At 33.2% G+C, this 17,036-nt stretch overlaps 1 pseudogene; it reads left to right on the top strand.

Annotated features, from left to right (window-relative positions):
* Positions 1–596: 596 nt before the first annotated feature.
* Positions 597–17,036, top strand: part of LOC100031039 (epsin-2-like) — a 40,659-nt pseudogene continuing 24,219 nt past the window's right edge.

Genomic DNA, 17,036 nt, shown 5'->3' with positions numbered 1-17,036 from the left:
TGATGTGATGTGATATGATATAATATGACATAATATAACATAGCATAGCACAATATAATATAATGTAATATAACACAACAAAACATAATATGATATGATGTGATATGATGTAATATTATATGATATGGGAATAATGAGACATAATATAACATGACATGATGTGATATGATGTGATGTGATGCAACATGATATGATATGGCATCATGAGACACAACATAACAACACATTATAATATAACATGACATGATATGATGTGATATGATATTGAATGATATGACATGACATAACATAGTATAACATAGCATGATGTGATGTGATATGATATGATATGATATAATGTGACATAAGATGGCATAAAATAACATAACATAATATGATATGATGTGATATAATATGATTTAACATTAATATGATATGATATGATATGATACGATAAGATACGATACAATACGATATGATATGATATGATATAATGTGACATAAGATGACATAACAATATAACATAACATAATATGATATGATGTGATATTATATAAAATGATTTAACATTAATACAATATAATATAATATGATATGATATGATATGATACGATGCGATGCGATGCGATGCGATGCGAGGCGATGTGATGCGATGCGATGCGATGCGATGTGATATGACATAATATGACATAATATAACATAACATAGCACAATATAATATAACATAATATAACACAATAAAACATGACATGGCATGGCATATGTTGTGATGTGATATAATATGATATGATATGGCATAATGAGACAACATAACATAACACAATATAATATAACATGACATGACATAATGTGATATGATATAATATGATGTAACATAATATGATGTGACATGACATCATATACCATAACATGGCATGATGTGATGTGATGTGATATGATATGATATGATATAATATGACATAACATAGTATAACATAATATAGTATAACATCATGTTGTTATTGTGTAATATAACATAATATAGCACAATATAATATAACATAACATGACATGACATGATATTATGTGACGTGATATGATATAATATGACATAATATAACATAACATAGCACAACATAATATAACGTAATATAACACAACAAAACATATCATGACATGACATGATATGATGTGATGTGATGTAATATGATATGTTATGGCATAATGAGACACAAGATAACATAACACAATATAATGAAATGACATGATATGATGTGATATGATGTGATGTGATATGATGTAATATATAATATGACACAATATGATATGACATGATATAATATGACATAACATGGCATGATGTGATATGATATAATATGATGCAATATGACATAACATAGTATAATATAATGTAACATAACATGATATAACATATTATATTATAATATGATATAATATAATATAATAAGTAATAGTGTAATGTAACATAATATAGCACTTTATAATATAACATAACATGACATGATATGATGTTATGTGATATAATATAATATGGCATAATATAACATAACACAATATAATATAACATAACATGACATGATGTGATGTGATGTGATATGATATGATATAACTTGACATAATATAACATAACATATGATATGGTGTGATAAGATATAATATGATATAACATATCATAATATAATATAACCTAACAATATAACATAACTCAATATAATATAGCATAACATAATATAACATGATATAGCATGATATGATGTGATATTATATGGCATAATATGACATAATATAACATATCACAATATAATATAATGTAATATAACAACAAAACATAATATGACATGAAATGATATGATGTGAAGTGAGGTAATATGATATTATGTGGCATAATAAGACACAACATAACATAACACAATATAATATTAAATGACACGACATAATGTGATATGATGTGATGTGATATAATATGATATGATGTGACATAATATGACATGATGTGACATAACATGACATAATGTGATGTGATATAATATAATATGATATGGTATACTATGACATAACATAGCATGACATAATATAATATAACATAATATATTGCAATAGTGTAATATAACATAATATAGCACAATATAATATAACATGACATGTGTGGCATGATATGATGTGATGTGATGTGATATGATATGATATAGCATGACATAATATGACATAACATAATATGATATGATGTGATATTGTATAATATGATATGATATAGTATAGTAGTAGTCTCTCGGTAACCGAGGATGACGATTGTCTTTGTGCATTTTTGTGCACAAAGATACTTGTGCGTGAAGATCTAAGTGGAAAAGCCGATGCACAGAGACAGTCCCACTCTCTCGGCGTGGGAAGCCTGGGTCCAGTGGCACGAAAAGTCGTTACACCTGGAGACTTCCTCAGCTGCATTGGATGGCTGTGTTGTCCTTTGTGCTCCAACATGCCCTGAGCACTCCACAGTGCCTTGCTGCGTCGCCATCTCAGCCGTTGAACCTTCTTATTGGTTTCTTCCGTCTGTTCCGCCAAAGCAGTCTTCACATGCTGGGTGAGCAAAGCCCTGGTTCACCAGGGGTCGATGACCCGATGGCTACCCTCACAAGGTTTAGCCGGCCTGTCGAAACCGTTGCCAGGGGTGTGGCCGCTGCCGTATGCTAGCAGCTACTGGGAGCCACAAGTGAGAGCTGGGTGTCAGGTGGGGGTCAGAGGCTGGAGAGCTGCCCTAGGAGGGCATGACAAGCCCTCCATACCAGAGATACTACCCCTCCCTGAGCACCCCATACACCCTGATATGATATAATATGACATAACATATCATAATATAATATGACCTAACAATATAACCTAACACAATATAATATAACCTAACATGATATAACATAATATAATATAAGATGACATAACATGATATGATGTGATATGATATAATATTATATAATAAAACATAATATAATATAACATAACATAATATTGTAATAGTATAATATAACACAATATAACATAACATGATATTATGTGATGTGATGTGATATGATATAACATGACATAACATAATATTACATAACATGATATATGATAGGATGTGATGTGATATGATATAATACAATATGATATAATTAATATAATATAACATAACATAATATAACATAACATAAGATAACGTAATATAATGTAATATAATGTCAGATTTGCACACAAAACCTTTCTAGCTTGGTAAAATATATCAGAACATGATTTCTGCTGGCACAGTCTTCCAGAATTCCAATCCAGGAAAAGGCATCAATATAGAACTTTTCTGAAAGACTCAATAGATTTACTAACATTAGCATCTGTTAGCAAATTTCATGAAATGCAAAATCTGTCAAAAGTTTGTAAATGCCAACCCAGGCTCCAAGAGCTATTTCTACATACTTCACATCTCGTTCTATCCGTGTATTCTGTATCGATGTTATATCTCTTTATACAGATGCACACACATATATCAAGATGTATAAAGCTGTAGATGTATACATACACACATGTATACATATATAAATATAGACACAGAAGATGTACAAGTACACATGTGTGTCTAGTGATGTACACATGCAAGTGTTTTATGTATACGTGTATACATATGTTACTTCTTGGTTTTCTAGTTAATGGAGACTTGTGCTTGCCATTTCACTGTGTCTCCATTGCAATAAGATCTCCAAGATTCTACGGTATTTGCCTTTTTTCTCTTTTCATCTTAGCTATGATGAAGTAGGGATTTGTTGGTCCATGTCCTTATAGAGAAGCAAAGTTTTCAGTGCATCTCCATCAAAGCCAGAATTAATTACATTAGACAAGGATTTAGCCATTACAGTACATGTGCACACATACACAAACACATAATAAAGAGGAATAAAATTCTATCAAGAAAGAATAGTTTATTTGGATATGTTGTCTGTCAAAGCAGCTTTTCATCCTCAAGCTCAGCTTTCTCCTAAAGGGAAAAGAAAGTGCCATATAGCTTAAGTGGGACACAACCTTTGAGGTCATCAGTTTAAGGGACAATTGAGGGGAAATGCCAAGCTTCTTCTGAATACTTTATGATCTCATCAAGCAAATTCTATCAGTTCTCAGTGGAGAGGAGGGAGGGGAAAAGGTCTTTAGGAGATTAAACAATTGTGAGTAGAGGCTCCTTTTGAACATCTGATCTTATCTTTTGAAACAATAATAAGGAACCCTCTTAGATGCTGAAGAATGAGTGCTTTTTCTGGCTTCCAAATTCTCTTTCTCAGAAGCCTCCAAAAACATATTTATAGAGATCCAAGTTCTGTCATCAACTAAAGTATTATGGGATTTTACTGAATCTTTTTTTATATACAAATTAGTGCAGTGTTGTTCAGAAGCCTAAATATGATTGAGGAATGTATAAAATTGAGGCTACATTTATAAAATCAGTTCAAAATAATGCAAGAGCAAAACATCATTTCCAATTGAATAATAAAAAGTACAAGAACATACCAAGCACTTGAATTACTGGTTCAATATATACCACAACCTTTTATGTTAGATCTATTCAGCATCATTGAAAATCTTCCCATTTGTTAGTTTAAAAAGTATGTATAGATACTATGAAATTGAATAGAACTTTCTAGCACCAGGATTGACTCTTATTTTGCATAAATATATTATTATTTATTATATAATTTATGTAAATATAATTATTAACAATGTTATTTGAATATCTAATAATATTCTAGTATAAATATATATGCATACTTATAATCACACATAAATATATACATAACCAGGAAACACACAACTATGTATATATATATATATATATATATATATATATATACACACACATATGTATATGTGTATATATGCCCAATATGGCTATTGATATAAGTAATTTGCTGTAACTTGGATTTCCTTGAAGTGAATTTAGCTCTTAAATGTCCCATCATAAAATATGAGATGCATTCCACTAGATGATGAAGGAAGGAAAACTGGTCTTTGGATGTAATAAAATCACACTTAAGAATGCAAAGAGCTTTTTAAAATTTCATATTTAAAAAGAAAATCAATTATGTGCTAATAAAATATTAACAATAATATGATACTCCACTGCCACAGAAACAAAGTAAAAAATATCAAAAGCAAAACTATAGTATCCATACTCTGGCAGATATTACTGTCTCATTTATCCTTGTAGGTTTTCTATTCTCTAGAAACACGTTTGGTTATTTTTTAATATCTATGTTTATTGACAACCTGCAAACAGACTTACTTTAAGTTTAAAAGTTTGTTTTTCTTTTTCTTTTCTTTTTTCTGTCTTGAACTTGACCTCTTTACAGACATCTTTTTACAGTAATACATGAAATTTGTTTGTTTTTGTAGGATCCTTGGAAAGAGTGATAACTTTACACAGAGATCATTTACATCAGACCCCTAAAATATAATGGAGTGATGAAATGGATTGTGGAAAATGGATTATCCTTCTCTTTTTACTACTCCCTCATGATCTATGGTACTTTGTAAGGTCTGCTTGCCTAAAAGGACTGTCCGCACCAGCTCCTTATCAACGTATCAACTCCTATATTTCTAACTTTTCCCTCTCCCAGAGAACAACAAATCTCTACCTTCCCTCATTTTGGGGGGGGAGTGGAATCATTAAGGGAGTTAGGGGTACTGAGGAAAGTCAGGAAAAGTGAAATTAGCTCAATAAAAATCATGGTTCATTGTGGGAATGGTTCAAAGTTAACTATAATCAGAAAAAAAAATGTCATTATGAAGTAGGAAAATGAACAAAAGTAACTAAATGGGACCCTGCGGTCAAGTCACCAAATAACTGGTTTGACTTTTCAGTCAGTCAATCAATAAATTAGCAGTTACCATTTGTTGGATACTGTAATAGGCATTGAAAAAAGGCTGAAATTGTTTTTGTTCTCAAAGAATTTACACTGCAGTGGGAAAGTCAGTTTGCATATGAATAAGAATATGTAAATTAAATAGCAAAAGAATACAAGGGCAGTATGAGGAAAGACAGGAGATGCTAGATAAATTAGGAAATACTTCATTTAGAAAGTAACACCAGATCAGAGTTTTGAAGGGATCAAAGATTATAAGAGGTGGAAGGAGGTGAGATAGATATACATTTCCTCATGGAGCATAGTCAGAAGATGGAAAAAATAGTGATAACTGAGGACCAATCATCTTAGATGGACAGTAGAATACTGAAAGGTGAGTAATGTGTAATGAGGTTGAAAAGAAAGTGTGGAGGCTGGTTGGGAAGGGATTTAAAAGACAAATAGAAGAGCTTATATTTGTTCCTACAGGCAATATGTAACAATTGAAGTTTATAGAGTAAGGGTCTGATAGCCTCAGACTTTCCCTTAAGGAAAATAACTTGGGTATCTGTATAATAGAGTGTAAAAGCAAAAAGGTCCCTTTACAGTAGTTCAGATAAGAGGATCTTGGTCCCATTATGCTAAAGGTTGGTCTAGTTATTTCTGAAGACAGTTATAGTAGATTAGTTACAAAACACCTCCATGCCTAATTTGTCCTTTGAAGGTTACAAGAAATATTCTTTGAGTTAAAAGTATAATTTTCATCCCATTTTGAAGAGGTAGAAATAAGGGAATCTTAAAATATTAAATTATTGAACCAAGGTTTAGGTCTTCAAGTCAAATATTTCCTGCCCTGAGTTAATAAGGGCACTTGAAATTGATAAGACATCAAAACCAACCTTCTGAAAAGAGTCATGTTAGGAAAGTTAGAAATGTGTGAAATAAATCAGGATATCTGATGGTGAATGATGAACTGGAGGAATTCCATCTGGAACTGGAAAGATCTCCAGGAATTGATGCAGAGTGAAAGGAGTAAAACCAGGAGAACGTTGTACACAGGAACTGAAACTTTGTGGCACAATCAAATGTAATGGATTTCTCTACTAGCAGCAATGCAATGACTCAGGACAATACAGAGGAACTTATGAGAAAGGATGCTATACATATCCAGAGAAAGAACTATGGAAGTAGAAATGCAGAAGAAAAAGCATATGATTGATCACATGGTTCAATGGGTATATGATTGGGGATTTTGACTTTAAATGATCACTCTATTGCAAACATAATTAATATGGAAATAGGTTTTGAACAATGATACATGTATAACCAAGTGGAATTGCTCATGGACTCCAGGTTGGGGAAGAGATGAAGGGAGGGAAAGAACATGAATCATATAACCATGGAAAAATATTCCAAGCTAATTAACTAATAATAATACAAAAAGAAGGAACAGACTTCTGGAGGGGGTGGCAATTTAACTATCATTCTGGAGAGTATTAACTTTTATGGCTGGATACTCTTAGAGACAATAGAGAAAAAGAACTCAAACTGTCTTGAAAGGCTGAGCTTACAGAAGCTACAGAAGAAGACTGAAGAGACATTTTTTTTTTCAGAGAACTGAATTTGTTATCTGTGGAACAGGTATCTTTAAACAGTATTCTTGAGAGACTTTGGAAGCTGAATGATGGGACTATGTTTCTACTGTTGCAGAAAGATCTATATTTGTAGCACATGCTTATGGGTGCCTGGCTGTAGTGTTCTCACATTAGTCCATTACTGAAGCATTTAACTATATCTTTGTATTGTTTGTTACTCTCTTAATAAACTGTATAGTCACTAAAAAAAAAAAAGAAATGTGTGAAGAGTTGTTTCCTACTAGAAGCTTCAGTGTTCAGAGTAACTAAGGTGAGGAGATCAGAACTTTGTCTCAAGTTCCAAAATCTGGGGTCATTCTTTATTTAAGGGAATACACTCAATCTCAAAATATGTTTCCTTTTCAGAGCCATCTAATGACTTCCATACTTGTATCTTAAAACCTTTGGTATGATCACAGTCCATCACTTAGTCCTAAAGTCATAACATAATAAAATTCCTCTAGAGAAAGGATGGCTACATTCTCCCTCACCCTTCTGATAGACACATTAACCTATGGGATTTTAGGTAGAATTTTCAGGGAGATAGTTTACTTCTGGGCTTTATTCTCTTTCTGCTCCTGAAAGTACCATCCTGCCATCAGGCTACTCTCTACACTACCAAAAATCATCCTCCTTCTCCCTTCCATCCACTCCATACATCACACAGAGATTGTGCCCCACGTGGAAATATTTCTAGGTAGGGCAAAGTATAGGTAGATCTCTACACAATTTAGTAATGCTTCCTAAACCCTCTTCAAAGGCCAAAAGATATATTCTTTTCTTGGACACCCATCACTTTTGTGCAATAAATGTGAAAAGAAAACTGCAAGGCAAACAGATATGTTAAACTTTAGTAGTTAAGCTCCCCAGTGAAGCCTAGACAGCATCCCCACAGTAAACTATGGAAGTCAGCAAATTTCCCTTTTTCATATGAAGTCAAATAATCACTTGAAGCAGAGATTACAGAAAATGTGCTTTCCAGTCATGCTCAACTCTGTTAAAACCCCTGTAGTACTCACTTTCATGTATTACTCAGTGGTTTTATTCTTTTCTTTTTAATTTTTTCCATTTTTTCTTCTTATTTGAATATAGAGATCAAAATGTCCTTTCCCCCTATCTTCAGGTAAAAGACAGGATGGCCAAAACGAGAATAATGTTCTGAAGGGATTAAGGTATGTGAATGGTGAAAAAGTGTCATGTAAAGTGAGAAATTTTAGTATTTCTACCAATAAGTCTTGATTTGGCAGAAAAGATAATGGATTTGAAAAAGCCTCCAAATAATTGATATGTCAAAAAAGGGTAAAGAAGAATAATATTGTTGACACTTATATAGCAAGGGGTATCATTTTGTGACTCAAACAGGAAGAAATAGACATCTCTAGCCTCTTTTCCCTACCCTTCTCCAAAGGAGGCTATAATTCTGGCCAAGAAAGGAAGCAGGAGTTTGGGGCCAGAAATTTGGCCACTTTGTTCTACTCAGAGAGAGGGGGTATCAGTATAGATCTACATCACTCTACTTCCTTAAATATTATTAGCTTAGAGGACATGGTTTTCAAGGTCAAGCTAAATTTCTGAGTGCTGTTTTGTTTTGTTTTGTTTTTTAATTAGGGGGAAAGGAGGATCCAAGTTTTATTTGCAAGGCTTGACTCCCCTCCCATAAAATACCATTTCCATATTAAAAACACAGAAGAAGTAGCACAGAAACCATTTATATAAGTTCATAGCCAAACAGATATCAGTAAAAATATGCATATATACATACACATTATATATATATATATATATATATATATATATATATATATATATATATATATAATATTTGAATGAAGGAGTTCTCTCACTGGGATTGAAAGAACACACTTTAATCAAGAGTCCTAGATCTTACCTGGCATACACAGGGCATTTAGAGAGGACTAGAACCTTTAGTAAGATGACTTGCTGAGCCCTCTGCTCATCCACCTTTGGTATCTGCCTTTTACCCAACTCTTACCTGTGGCTCCAGGAAGATGGAGCATATGCAGCAGCCAAACCCTGATAAAACTGTCTTAACAGATGGGCTAAATCAGGTTAAGGATAATCAGCATGCCTCAACCTTTCAGTGAGTTAAGGACTTACATACAAAGCAAAACAGAATTTGGATGAACTGTTGATACTAAAATTTGGGGCGGGGGAAGGAAAATAAGAAAAATGGTGTATGTGTCTTTAGGGAAATGAGGAGGAAACTAATTTTTAGAGAAGCTTCAGGAATGTTGATGACTATTATCATTGACTAAGAAATGGAGTGGATTGAATGACTGCCACAAAGTTGGGATAAATCTATAAATCAAAGTTCTAATTTGTAACATTTTCCAATTTCTAAGGTGTAGAAAATTTAATAATTTGGCCGTCAAGAATTGGTTAGTGCTCACTCAAACACAGCCTTGGGTGTGTGTTAGGTGATGCACCAAAAGGAATAGCTATGTTCTCAGCTGTGCTTCATTTAATGCAGAGAAAATTAGTGATATATGTGCCCCCAAATAAACAAATTAGAGAAGAAACAAAGAAAATACCTTTTATAACTATCAAAAGGAAACTATTTCACAAGCAACAAAAGATAGAAAAGATTTTAAAAGGAAAAAAGACAGTATTGAATGCATAAAATTAATAAGATTTTTCACAAACAAAATGAATATAGATAAAAAGTGGTAGGGAAATAATTAACTGGAGTGTTGGGAGGATTATTTGCAATAAACTTTACTGATAAAAATCTGATAATCAAGAAATTTATTCAAATCTCTAAGGACAATATCCATTCCTCAATATATATATATATATATATATATACATACATATATATATGCAGTTTTAAAAGGCAGTTTTAAAATGGAGAATGTAAGCTATCAGCAACCATATAAAATGCTCCAAGGCTAATAATTTGAGAATTGAGATTTAAAATTAAACTTGGCAATTCTACCTAAAATACATGGGACAATTGTTAAGGGATTGTTAAAAGTTTAGCCATTCTAGGAAAACAAATTAGACTTATGCTCCTAAACTGACTAAACTTATAGCCTTTGAGCTCCAATATTATTACTAAGCCTCTCCTCTAAAGAGATCAAAGAAAGAGAAGAAAAACTTTTAGGCGTTGATATTTATGAGAAGCCACAATTGGGAAATGGATCAATGAATTATGTATAAATACTATAGTGGCAAAAGAAAAGAACAAAGGGATAGTTTTAGAAAAACTAGATAAACTTTATATGTACTGATACAGAGTGACATGAGCAAACCCAGGAGGGTTATTTTTTTTCCATTTTATATGGTTACCTTTGTTTGCTTTTCAGTTGTCTTAGCTGTGTCTTACTTTTCCTGATACCATTTGGAATTTTCATGGTAAAAATACTAAAATGATTCACCTTTTTCTTTTCTATCTCATTTTATTAATGAGGAACTGAGGCAAACAGGGCTGATGACTTTGCCTAGAACCACAAATCCATAGTCTTTTGAGACCAAATTTAAACTCATGTCTTCTTTAAAAAATTAATATATTTAATCAATTTAGAATATTATTCCTTGGTTACTAGAATCAAGTTATTTCCCTCCCTCCCCTGTACCACCCATCCTGCAGATGATGCATAATTTCATTGGCTATTACTTGTGTCCTTGATCAGAACCTATTTCCATGTGATGTTTGCATTAGGGTGTTCATTTAGAGTCTTCATCCCCAGCCACATCCCCTCAAATCATGTATTCAAGCAGATGTTTTCTTCGGTGTTTCTACTCCCACAGTTTTTCCTCTGGATATGGATAGTGTTCTTTCTCGTAGATCCCTCCAAGTTGTTCAGGATCACTGCACTGCCACTAATGGAGAAGCCCATTACATTCGATTATACCACAGTCTATTGGTCTCTGTGTACAATGTTCTCCATGTTCTGCTCCTCTCACTCTGCATCAATTCTGGAAGTTACTCCAGTTCACATGGAATTCCTCCACTTTATTGTTCCTTTGAGCACAATAATATTCCATCACCAACAGATACCACAATTTGTTCAACCATTCCCCAATTGCAGGGCATCCCCTCATTTTCCAATTTTTTTGCCACTGCAAAGAGCACAGCTATAAATATTCTTGTACATGTCTTTTTCCTTATTATCACTTTGGGGTACAAACCCAGCAGTGCTATGGCTGGATCAAAGGGCAGCAGACAGTCTTTTAGCACCATTTGTGCATACTTCCAAATTGCCCTCCAGAATGGTTGGATCAATTCACAACTTCACCAGCAATGCATTAATGTCCCTACTTTGCCACATCCCCTCCATCATTCATAACTTTCCTTTGCTGTCATGTTAGCCAATCTGCTAGGAGTGAGGTGATACCTCAGAATTGTTTTGATTTGCATCTCTCTGATTGTAAGAGATTTAGAACACTTTTTCATGTGCTTATTAATAGTATTGATTTCTTTGGCTGAAAACTGCCTATTCATGTCCCTTGCCCATTAATCAATTGGAGAATGGCTTGATTTTTTGTACAATTGGTTTAGCTCTTTATAAATTTGAGTAATTAGACCTCTTTTTGAGGTCTATGATGAATGTTTGTTGAATGAAGATTGTTTCCCAATTTGTTCCTTCCCTTCTAATTTTGGTTGCATTGGCTTTTTTTGTACAAAACCTTTTTAATTTGATGTAATCAAAATTATTGATTTTACATTTTGTGATTTTTTTCTAGCTCTTGCTTGGTTTTAAAGGCTTTCCTTTCCCAAAGATCTGACATGTATACTAGTCTGTGTTCCCTAATTTGCTTATATTTCCTTCTTTATATTCAGGTCATTCACCCATTCTGAGTTTATCTTGGTGTAGAATGTGAGATGTTGATTCAAACAAAATCTCTTCCATACTGTTTTCCAATTTTCCAGTAGTTTTTATCAAATAGTGGAGTTTGGTTCCAAAATCTGGGATCTTACTGAGGTCACTTACCCCAAGTCTGTTCCACTGATCCTTCTTTCTGTCTCTTAGCCAGTACCAAATTGTTTTGATGACCACTGATTTGATTTATAGTATAGTTTGAGATCTGGGACTGCAAAGCCTCCTTCCTTCACATTTTTTTTTCACGATTTCCCTCGATACCCTTGATCTTTTGTTCTTCCAAATGAACTTCATTATTTTTTTTTTCTGATTCACTAAAAAATTTTTTTGGTAGTTCAATGGGTATGGCACTAAATTAGTAAATTAATTTGACTAGGATTGTCATTTTTATTATTTTAGCTCATCCTACCAATGAGCAGTAGATGTTTTTTTCCAATTGTTTAGATCTAGTTTTCATTGTGTGGAGTGTTTTGTTCATATAGTTCCTGTGTTTGTCTCACCAGATAGATTCCTAAGTATTTTATATTGTCTAGGGTGATTTTAAATGGAATTTGTCTTTCTAATTTTTGCTGTTGAGATGGGTTGGAGATATATAGAAATGCTGATGACTTATGTGGGTTTATTTTGTATCCTGCAGCTTTGCTAAAGTTGTTGATTATTTCCACTTGCTTTTTAGTTGATTCTCTAGGACTCTTTAAGTAGACCATCATATCATCTGCAAAGAGTGATAATTTGGTCTCCTCATTGCCTATTTTAATTACTTCAATTTTTTTCTTCTCTAATTGCTACTGCTAGTGTTTCTAGTACAATATTAAATAATAGAGGTGATAATGGGCATCCTTGTTTCACTCATGATCTTATTGGAAAGGCTTCTAGTTTGTCCCCATTGCAGATGATGTTAAAATCAGGTCTTTTTGACTGTGAACAGTCACCACTCTATTCATTGTTACCAACCAGCTGTCCAGCAACATTGTAAAGATTAGCAACTGTGATTAACTTAAGTACTCTGATCTATGCAATGATCCCAAAGGACCACAAATGATATTCTTGAAGCATACTATATAGGTCTTGATGATAGAATCAAGGAATAGATTAAAATATGCATAGCTAAACTTGGTTAGTAGCACCACCTATAAAAAGAAAAATAAAGAATACAGAGTTACTGGATATTGTTTTTAATCCAAAAACAAAGGTCAGAAATGATTACAGAGAAATAGTATAGTTCTGAAAATTTATATAGTGAATTTATTACATACTTGAAAGTAAGCTATAGAAAAAATTCAAATTTGAGTTATCTTTTTTCTGTTTTGATATTTATATAGAAAATAGTATTTATATTTAAGATTATAAATGGGCATTCACTAGGTCAGGTTATAGAAAAATTTACATACAATATGTGGAACTGCACACCTGGAGGGTAGTAGTAAACAAATAGTGGTTCATTAGGGTAAAGAGTTTTAATTTTTTTCAAAAGTAGATAATATTTTGAGAAATAGGAGAGGAAAAGATAACAGGTGATAGAGAGATATACTAGAAACAGACCTGCTAAGTTATGGCAAGGAGTGATTTTTAAAAATATCTCTGAGTCTTACATTGCCTCTTGATTCTACCTTGGGTCAGGAAAACAAAAAAACTGGTAGCAGACTCTCAAGTTGGCATTTTTAAACAAACCCATTCTAAGGAGAGAAATATAGCCAAGTAAGCCTTCTTCCTTGTGGAACAGTATTACGCTGAGGCTCATGTTCCTATATAACTTCCTCTGTTTGTATCTTTGTTCCTCTGTGTTATGTCAGTGGACATTTGACTTTGCAGTGAGCTTTGCTTTCAAAATCCCTGATGACTTTGGCACCAAAAAACACTAAAGAATTTCTGAGATTCTGAATTAATTCCACCGGGCTATTGACTGTTGACTTTGATAATATCTTATCTCAGCCTTACTGGTATCAGAAGTTATTGAACCCCACTGGTGAAAGGCCTAAGGACACCCAAAGATAGATATTCCTATATAGGATTAATCTTAACCATCTCTATTTAAATGTTGAGTACATGGATCGATTTCAGGGAAGTTAAGAAAGGTTCCATTGATGTTTTAATATAATTTCTTTCCTTAGTAATTGGATGTATTTTATTGTATATGTATAAGATGTTATTCTGAGAAGTGGTCTATAGGATTCACTACACTGTCAAAAGCATTTATGAAACAAAAAAAAAACCTAAGGAAAATATTTTTATAAAGGTAAGAATGCCTCATAGATTTGTGACGTAGGCTACCATTTTGATCAATTTTTTTAAGTTAGCATATAAAGCTGAGAAATATACATTGTTTTTTAATGAGTTATTTCTCCAGATTACACATCAATACTATTTTTTTATAATATTCACTTTCTGACATTTTGCTATCCATGTTCTCTCTCTCCTCCCCAAGAAGGCAATATGATATAGGTTGTAAATGAACAGGACTCATACTGGGTGTGCTGGCAAAATAGGCAGAAAGTTCCAACCACACTCCTTCTCCCTTCTCTCCTTTCACCTTAGAGCTGATGTTTGTTGTTCAAAACCTATAGAAACGCCTGATTGTATATGTATCACGTAACCCATGGAATCTCTTGGACATGTATCAGGTAACCCATGGAAACCCACCCCTTAACAAATCTACCCTGAAACTTGTCTGGAGGTGGGTTTTGAGGTGTGTCCACCAGTATGAAGGTCAGGATTGGATTTAGGGAAATAATGACGAGCCTGGAGGTGGAGAGGAGCTGTTGATGGGTCTTTAGATTGTGAGCCCCTTTAGTGCCTGAAGAAAACCCCACCCTGGAAACTATGCTTAAACACCTGCCTTCCCAATAGAGTTACATCTCTGTTGTCCACATGGTCTGCTGGTAAGAGTAATAAATTGTCTTGTTGCTTTGTAATCTCAGAGCTATTTTTTTTTCATTTTGAGTCAGTGGGCTTGCATCCCACTCATCTATCTATTATCATACAATACATATTTCCATGTTCATCAAAGAAGAAATAGATTTTCTACATTAGAGAAAAGTTCAGGAAGGAAATAAAGTAAGGAATGGTGTATTAATATTTGCATTCAGACTCCTGCTCATTCTATGGAAGTGGATAGCCTTTTTTTTCTTTTTTTGTCATGAATCTCTTTGAGATGTCCTAGGTCCTTGCCTTGTTGATAATAGTTGTCTTTCACGGTTGATCTCTGTACATTATTATTAGTATTACTGCTCTCTTCACTTGGCATCACTTCATATAAATCCATGTTTTTGTGATCATATTGTTTATCATTTCTTATAACAAAATAATATTCTTTTACAATGTTGAATGGGGTAGGGAAGAAAAGGATACCTGGAGAGACCAGAGCCCGAGCTGTCAGTCACCTCTTGGACTCACACTAAAACCTTCCAATTTAAAGTACCTCCCAGCGTGGGATTGATCCATTTAGAGACCAATCCCATGCCAGGACATAAGGAAACCCTGGGAAGAGAAGGGAATGCTGGGGGATGTACTTCCCCCAGCATCCAGTTTTTTCAAAACCCACAACAAGCACACACCACAACTTGCTTATTCATTCCTCAACTAATGTACATTCCTTTCAGTTTCCATTTTTTTTGCAGCCACAAAGAGAGAAGCTATATTTCTTTTTTTTGTACAGATTACTGTATCTTTAATCTCTTTGGGATGTAGATCTATTAGTATTATTGCTGAGCCAAAGAATAGTCAGAGTTTGATAGACCTTTGTATATGGTTCAGGTTGCTCTTCAAAATGGTTATATGAGTTTGCAGGTCCATTAGTAGTGCATAAGTGTTCTTTTTTCCTGAATCCTACAATATTTATTATTATTTTTGCCAGGATAGCCAGTCTGGTGAGTGTGAGATGGTATCTCAAAATTGTTTTAGTTTGCATTTCTCTAACCAATAGTGATTTGGAACATTTTCTCCATATGAATAAAAAGAATTAAATTTCTTCATCTGAGAATTTCCCATTCATAATCTTTAACCATTTGTCAATAGGTAAATGCTTTGTATTCTTATAAATTTGACTCAGTACTCTACATGTTTAAGAAATGAAGCCATCATCAGAGGCAGTTGCTATACAGATTTTTCCCCCAGTTTGTTATAAAATAGATTTCTGTATCTGAGTGTGGATGTTATTCCCACTTTTTGCTAATTCCAATAAGAGTAGCAGTTAAGCATTGCCTGCTACACCTCCATCTTCCCTTCCACTGTATTGATTATTACATGCCTCAAGTCAAATAATTTACCTCAACTTCCTCTCCTTTTCTTTTCATTACATTCCTCATTCTTATCTCTTGATTTTCAAAAATATTATCCCATCATATTCAGCTTAGTTCCTTCTCTCAGTCTATATATGTTGTCTACTCATTGCCTCAGAAGTGATAAAGTTCTTAAGTATATTCAGTTCATTAAGTATACTAAGTACTTTAGGTACCTCAGGTACTTTAAGTATCATAGATATCTTAAGCCTCTTAGTTACCACCTTTTTATGAGAAATGTAATCAGTTTAACCCAATTGGTTCCTTTAATTATCTTAAAGTATTTAAAATATCTCTTGTATCATACATATCTTAAGTATTCTAGTTTACACTTTCCCATGCAAAGTGATCAGTTTAATCTCATTATTTCCTTTGATTATCTTAAAGTATATTACATATTTTAATTATCTCTTGTACTATAGAAATCTTAAATATCCTAGTTTCCACTTT

This window comes from Monodelphis domestica, chromosome 8 (genome assembly GCF_027887165.1).
Source record: "Monodelphis domestica isolate mMonDom1 chromosome 8, mMonDom1.pri, whole genome shotgun sequence".
Classification (NCBI taxonomy): Eukaryota; Metazoa; Chordata; class Mammalia; order Didelphimorphia; family Didelphidae; genus Monodelphis; species Monodelphis domestica.
This window is presented reverse-complemented; position numbering and strand designations above follow the sequence as displayed.